This window comes from Oryctolagus cuniculus, chromosome 7 (assembly GCF_051225735.1).
Source record: "Oryctolagus cuniculus isolate XC-2025 breed Fujian yellow rabbit chromosome 7, ASM5122573v1, whole genome shotgun sequence".
In the NCBI taxonomy this organism is placed as follows: domain Eukaryota; kingdom Metazoa; phylum Chordata; class Mammalia; order Lagomorpha; family Leporidae; genus Oryctolagus; species Oryctolagus cuniculus.
Genome location: NC_142873.1, coordinates 85440972 through 85446971, shown reverse-complemented (window position 1 = coordinate 85446971; position 6000 = coordinate 85440972). Strand labels below are relative to the sequence as shown.

The 6000-nt window shown below is 38.0% G+C and overlaps 1 non-coding gene across 1 annotated transcript; it reads right to left on the bottom strand.

Annotated features, from left to right (window-relative positions):
• Positions 1 to 344: 344 nt before the first annotated feature.
• LOC100354620 (uncharacterized) lies at positions 345 to 2887 on the bottom strand. The gene is made up of 2 exons (XR_016237211.1): positions 2179 to 2887; positions 345 to 1687 (listed from the first exon to the last, which is right to left on the bottom strand). It is a non-coding gene; the product is annotated as an uncharacterized LOC100354620 (transcript).
• Positions 2888 to 6000: the final 3113 nt, after the last annotated feature.

The window sequence follows — 6000 nt, the reverse complement described above, 5'->3', positions numbered from 1 at the left end:
TTAAGATTACTTAAGGAAATAATGGACCTTGGCAATGATCATCAATGGCTGCTTAAAAGGATTAGGTTAAAAGTTGATCTAATTTTTTTAATGAATGAATCAATCTGACATCACCTGAAACCACTGGTCATTTTAACATGAGTAAACCTGAGACAGGACATGACATTACTCCTAATGCGATGCACTTGAAAGTATACAGCACCACTTATGAAGTATCCTTGCCAAATAATTTAAAAACTGAATTCAATCAATATTTTGGACCTACCCTCTGATTTGCAGGATATGGAGAAGGGGAAGCATGCAAAATAATTCCATGAGAATACAGTAACCAAATACAGACTGTGAGACATTCAATACAACAAAGGATCCAATTTATTCCACCAATAAGTGTCAGGAAAACAGAGGGGAATGATACAAACTATACCAAATGCAGTATGTGGATTTTGTTTGGAATCTTATAGGAAGAAATCATTGGCAAGGACATACATTATAAACAACTAATGTTTAATAATAGCGTAATATTAAAAATAATGCTAATCACAATCTTAGATGGCTTATTTAGAAAAGCAAGAGAATTAATGGAAAATTCTCAGAAATAATTAGTAATGTGCTAAGTGCAGGATAAAAATAATATATAGTATTAACCACTAGATATAAGTTAACAATTCTGAGTAGTTATCAAAAAACACAATACTTAGAAATAATTTTGCTGAGAAATATGTGTACGCAGCTTGAAGAAAGCTCCAGAATTTATACTCATACAAATACTTAAATTCTGTTTTACATTCTCTGTCCCAGTTGCCTTAAATATCATTCCACATTAAATGTGCTTTTACCCATTTTACAATACATCTCCTCCCTTACTTACTTTTTTACCAATCTGTTAAATAAAAACACATTATAGGCAACACGATTGCTTGTTTCTGTAAAAATATCGCTCTTCACATAGGAATCTCAGCATCATATACTGAAGTATGTGGTTACAGAATCACCTCGTTAAAGAAATTGGAGAATCATGACTGGATCCTGTTGCCTTTAATGATTTGGGGGTTGCTAACTCACTTCTGACTGTTTAGGATTAGAAGTTGTTACAGCCTCATAAAGTTTTATGATGGGGTCACAACCCTTACCTTTTCCTATGGCCTCGCCTCATTAAACACCATTCTGCTTGGCTGCTGCCTACTGACATCCGTACAGCAGTCCATCAGCTACCACCAGAGGCAGGACTCTGAGTAGCACGGATCAAGCCATTGTAGTTGCCTCAATCTAAGTCCTTACATGATTATATTGTTCAATTATAATCTAATCCTTGCAGGAATTAATGCTTTCATAGTAAGCCATTGTACTCTCTACATATTTATCTTACCATGCAGGGATATAACATTGAATCAACTAAACTTTTAGGTGTACATATATCCCAATAATCTTTCACAACACTCCTCAGGTAGATATATTATTGGTTCAACAATTTTAAATTATTTATTTACTTGAAACTTATTAAATTATTTAGTTGGAAGGCAGAGAGATTCTCCATCCATCTTCTAGTTCATGCTCCAAATGCCCACAACAGCTGGGGCTGGGCCAGGTCAAAGCCAGCATCCAGGAAGTAAATCCAGATCTCCACTTGAGCCATCATCTGCTACTTCTCTGAGTGTACATTAGCAGGAAGCTGGAAACGGGAACAGACCTGGGGGTGAAACGCAGGTACTCCAATAAGGAGGAGTGTTTTAACCACCATACCAAACTCCCACTGCTGGTTCATTATAAAATTAGTTTAAATAAAGGTTGTTTGCAAATTAGACATAGGTTTACATATATATAACTCAAGAAATTTTTCTGAGATGTGTACAGAGAATTTGTATAACTATGAAGAACGAAAATCGTATCCACAGACTTGGAAAACAAAGCACTTAATAAGTATAAAGCTAGCATAAATTAAGTTGTTAGATACCATTTTATAAAATGCTTACATATCGTTTTGCTTCACCCATTTTTTATTGCAAATAATGACTTCATTATGGCTATTTATATTGCCCTACATATAATAGAAATCATGTGTTCCTCTGGATGAAGAAAACACATATGGAGAAAGAGAAGACAGAAGCATGAAGTAAAAACAGAAAGACAGAAACTAAGGCAGTAAAGAAGCTAGTAAGACACTACTTTCTGTTTCCATACATGTTCTGAGCAGTCTCATATGGAATAGTGATCCAGAGTAAGGAAAGCTCTGGGTATCTGGCTCATGTCCACATCAAAGGCATCTCGAGTAAGTACCAGTTCTCCCCTGGGGACATGGAAGAGGTTCACAGGGTCTTTCGCAAGAGAAGTCCTAGAACATAAAAGACTAGCAATGGATGTGTTAAGGCACAAATGGGTTGCAAATGGGGAAAGATACTGATCTCAACTCATAAAGTGGAGTGTCCTGGACAATTCCAACATTGGCTAGAGCCCTGAGCCAGAAATTTCTGGCTATAAGTAACAAGCCCTTTGACCATGGCTCTATTTAAAATATTATTTTCTGCTTGTACCATGGTTTTCAAAAGAATAGGAAGCACCATTGTAAGGAAAGAAGAGATATCTTGGCTTCCCATAGAAGCTGGCCTGAAGCGTAAGCCAAATTACCCAGAGCTATGGTCAGGTTTCTAAAATCAGCTTCATATGACTCATTCAGACTTTCACTCATTGTCACTGAAGAACTCACTAAGGAGTTTTTCTGCCAGTAACAGTTCCCAGAAAGGATCAAAAGGAGAGGTATGTACACTATGTCTGCCTTAAAGTATAGCATTTTTGGCATGACTAAGGCAAAAGCTTTACTTATCTTTTTGAAGAGGTATTTAAGATCTTTGATTGGCTCACAGGAATAGGCAGACGTATCTTTTGGATTCACCTGTGGAGATTCAAGAGGTAGAAGTTGAATCCTAATTTCACTGAGGTATTCATGCTCAGTAGCACCTGGTAAGGTCACTTCCATTTAAGCTGCAACTGATCTGAAGAGGATCTCTCTGTGAATGGCTTGTTCAGGAATTCCTAATATTGGAGCCTTTGTTAAAAGCTCTTTAATTCTTTGGAACACCTTTGGTAGCTCCCCTGTCAAGCACAGTGTGTCTGTGTCAGGGTCTTTTAAAGCACATACAAATCTTAGAATCTAAATCCTGGAATCCATATTCCATAAAATCCTGCCATCAGTGATTCCCGATGTTGGAGCTTCTGTTAGAAGTGCCTTAATTCTTTGGGACAGCTATTGTAGCTTCCCTATCCAGCACAGTGTCTGCATCAGAGCTTTTTAAAACTTCATACAAAAGCTTGGAATCCAAATTCCACAGGATCTTGCCATTCCCAGAAATAGCCTTAGCTGCCTTAATATATATATATATATATATATATATATATATAGAGAGAGAGAGAGAGAGAGAGAGAGAGAGAGAGAGAATAGCTTCCTTTCTATTGACTGAAAGAACACACTTCCCTGGAGTTAGAACATATCCCAGGTAATCTACCTCTAGTTTAGAAACCTGAGCTTTCAATCAGACTTGCCCCAAACAGTAGAGTTAGAAACGTGCCAGGGGATTCCAATTCAATCCCATCAAGGTGGCATGTACCAATGCCATCTCACTAGTCCAAGTGATCAATTTCTGCTCACAATTGATCATAATGATAGGTCTAAGAGTCAAAGGGATCACATAAACAAGACTAGTGTCTGCTAATACTAACTGATAGAATTAAGGAGAGAATGATCCAACATGGGAATTGGGATACACAGCAGACTCATAGAATGGCAGATGTCCTAAACAGCACTCTGGCCTCAGAATCAGCCCTTAAGGCATTCAGATCTGGCTGAAAAGCCCATGAAAGTATTTCAGGCATGGAAAACCAAGACACTGTTGCAAAAAGAAACAAAAAAAAAAAAACAACAAAAAAGCGACCTAAATTAAAGATCTCTGTGAGTGAGATCCTGGCAGAAAGAACGGGCCATCAAAGAAGGAGGTACCTTTCTCTGAAGGGAGGAGAGAACTTCCACTTTGACTATGACCTTGTCTAAATAAGATTGGAGTCGGTGAATTCAAAAGGCTTCCATAGCCTTGGCAACTCATGACAAGAGCCTCGGGTGATTTTGACGCCATAAACAAGAGTGTCAATTGTTAAATCAACAACAGGAGTCACTGTGCACTTTCTCCCCATGTAGGATATCTGTCCTTAATGTGTTGTACTATGTGAATTAACGGTATAACTAGTACTTAAACAGTACTTTACACTTTGTGTATCTGTGTGGGTGCAAACTGCTTTACTTAGTATATACTAAGTTGATCTTCTGTATAAAAAGATAATTGAAAATGAATCTTGATGTGAATCGGATGGGAGAGGGAGTAGGAAATGGGATGATTGAGGGTGAGAGGGAGGTTATGGGGGGAAAAAGCCAGTGTAATCCAAAAGTTGTACTTTGGAAATTTTTATTTATTAAATAAAAGTTAAAAAAAAAAGAAACCTGAGCTTTGTTTGGGAAATTCTGTATCCTCACTTTCCCAGATTCTGGGTTTAGTAGGATGCAGAAAAAATTATCCCTTAAGGAAAGGTTTAGCACACAATAAGATGCATTGAAACAACTGTTCTCATTAGTCAATGGACTCCCTGTCCAAGGTAGTTATGGACAATAGATAGGCCTTAGAATACATATTAATAGAACAATGGTTTTATAATCTACATAGCCTATCACTACCCACTATCTGGGAGATGGCAAGATGTTCTCTTTCTATCTTAAGGGTGACACCATTCACAATTAGCTTTATTCCAATTCTGCTCATGTTGATTGACAAACTTACATGTTTCAGAACCTGACTTCTGAGAGTAATTATGGCCATGCAGGGGACACAGACATTGGTGGTGACTGAAAGCACGTCAGCTCACAAAACTAATTTATTAAATGAAATAGGCAGAGAGTTCCGGACAAAGGACAAGGCAGGGCCTATGCCCCTAATAAGCATGAAGCAGCTACAGAAGATATGATGATTCTACACCCTTCAACATCCCTTAAGATTAAGGTCTGGAGTTTCTGAAGGGGGGATGTTATAGGCAGGCAGATAGAATAAAACCTATTAGGTCTGTAAGCTGGAGACCACACTCTACACCACGCCCCCTGTGTGATGTGCCCCTACCTGAGTTCACCTGAAAGCCCACCTGCCCATCTTACTGTGTAACCACTCCCCTTTAGAAAGCATATAAAAGACGAGGAGCACCCCAAAATCACTCTCTGCCTTTGCTCCACTACCCGTGATAAACTGCTTTTGGCTGCTCATAACCAAATGTTTGCAGCACGTGGCTCCTGGCCTGCTCTCTGCTTGGTATGGACCCCAACTTAATTTCTAGACTTTTTTTTTCCTCCCTTAGCTGGAGCCCTCACTCTCTTATGTATTTCTCACACTGGATAATGTTCAGTATCGAGTACAGTATCTGTGCAAGGCAGAGCTTCATGGATGCATTATGTGAGTCTTCATTCCTCACTTCTTTCTACAAAACAGAAAAAACTCACAACTTCTACTGATCTCTCAAGTTAATTTAAGGATGAGATTGAAGTCAGCAATTCTCCTATTATACTTTTATTTGCTCTATTTTTATACACCTTTTATTTTCATTGATCACCCTCATTGGAGATAATTGTTTTGTTGAACTTGATATCACTTGATGGGGATTAATAATTACTAGTCTTTTCCATTGCCCAAGAATATGATTTTTGTAATGCTTTTGAGGATATTTACTTCATACTAACCAAACTTTGAATTCTGAGTAGGTTAAAGAGCTTTGTAGAAGTCCACCCTCTTGCAGATCAGGTGATCAGTCCTGATATTCAAAGGATTGTCTCAACTTTGGTCCTGAAAGTCTTAAATTCCAGAAATCCCTCTTTCCCAACCAAACTGGAATGGCTGGTCATTTGATGATAAGAAAGACCAGATAAAATACAAAAATCCTTTTTAAAATAAAGTATTTGAGAGTGACAAGAGACTGAAG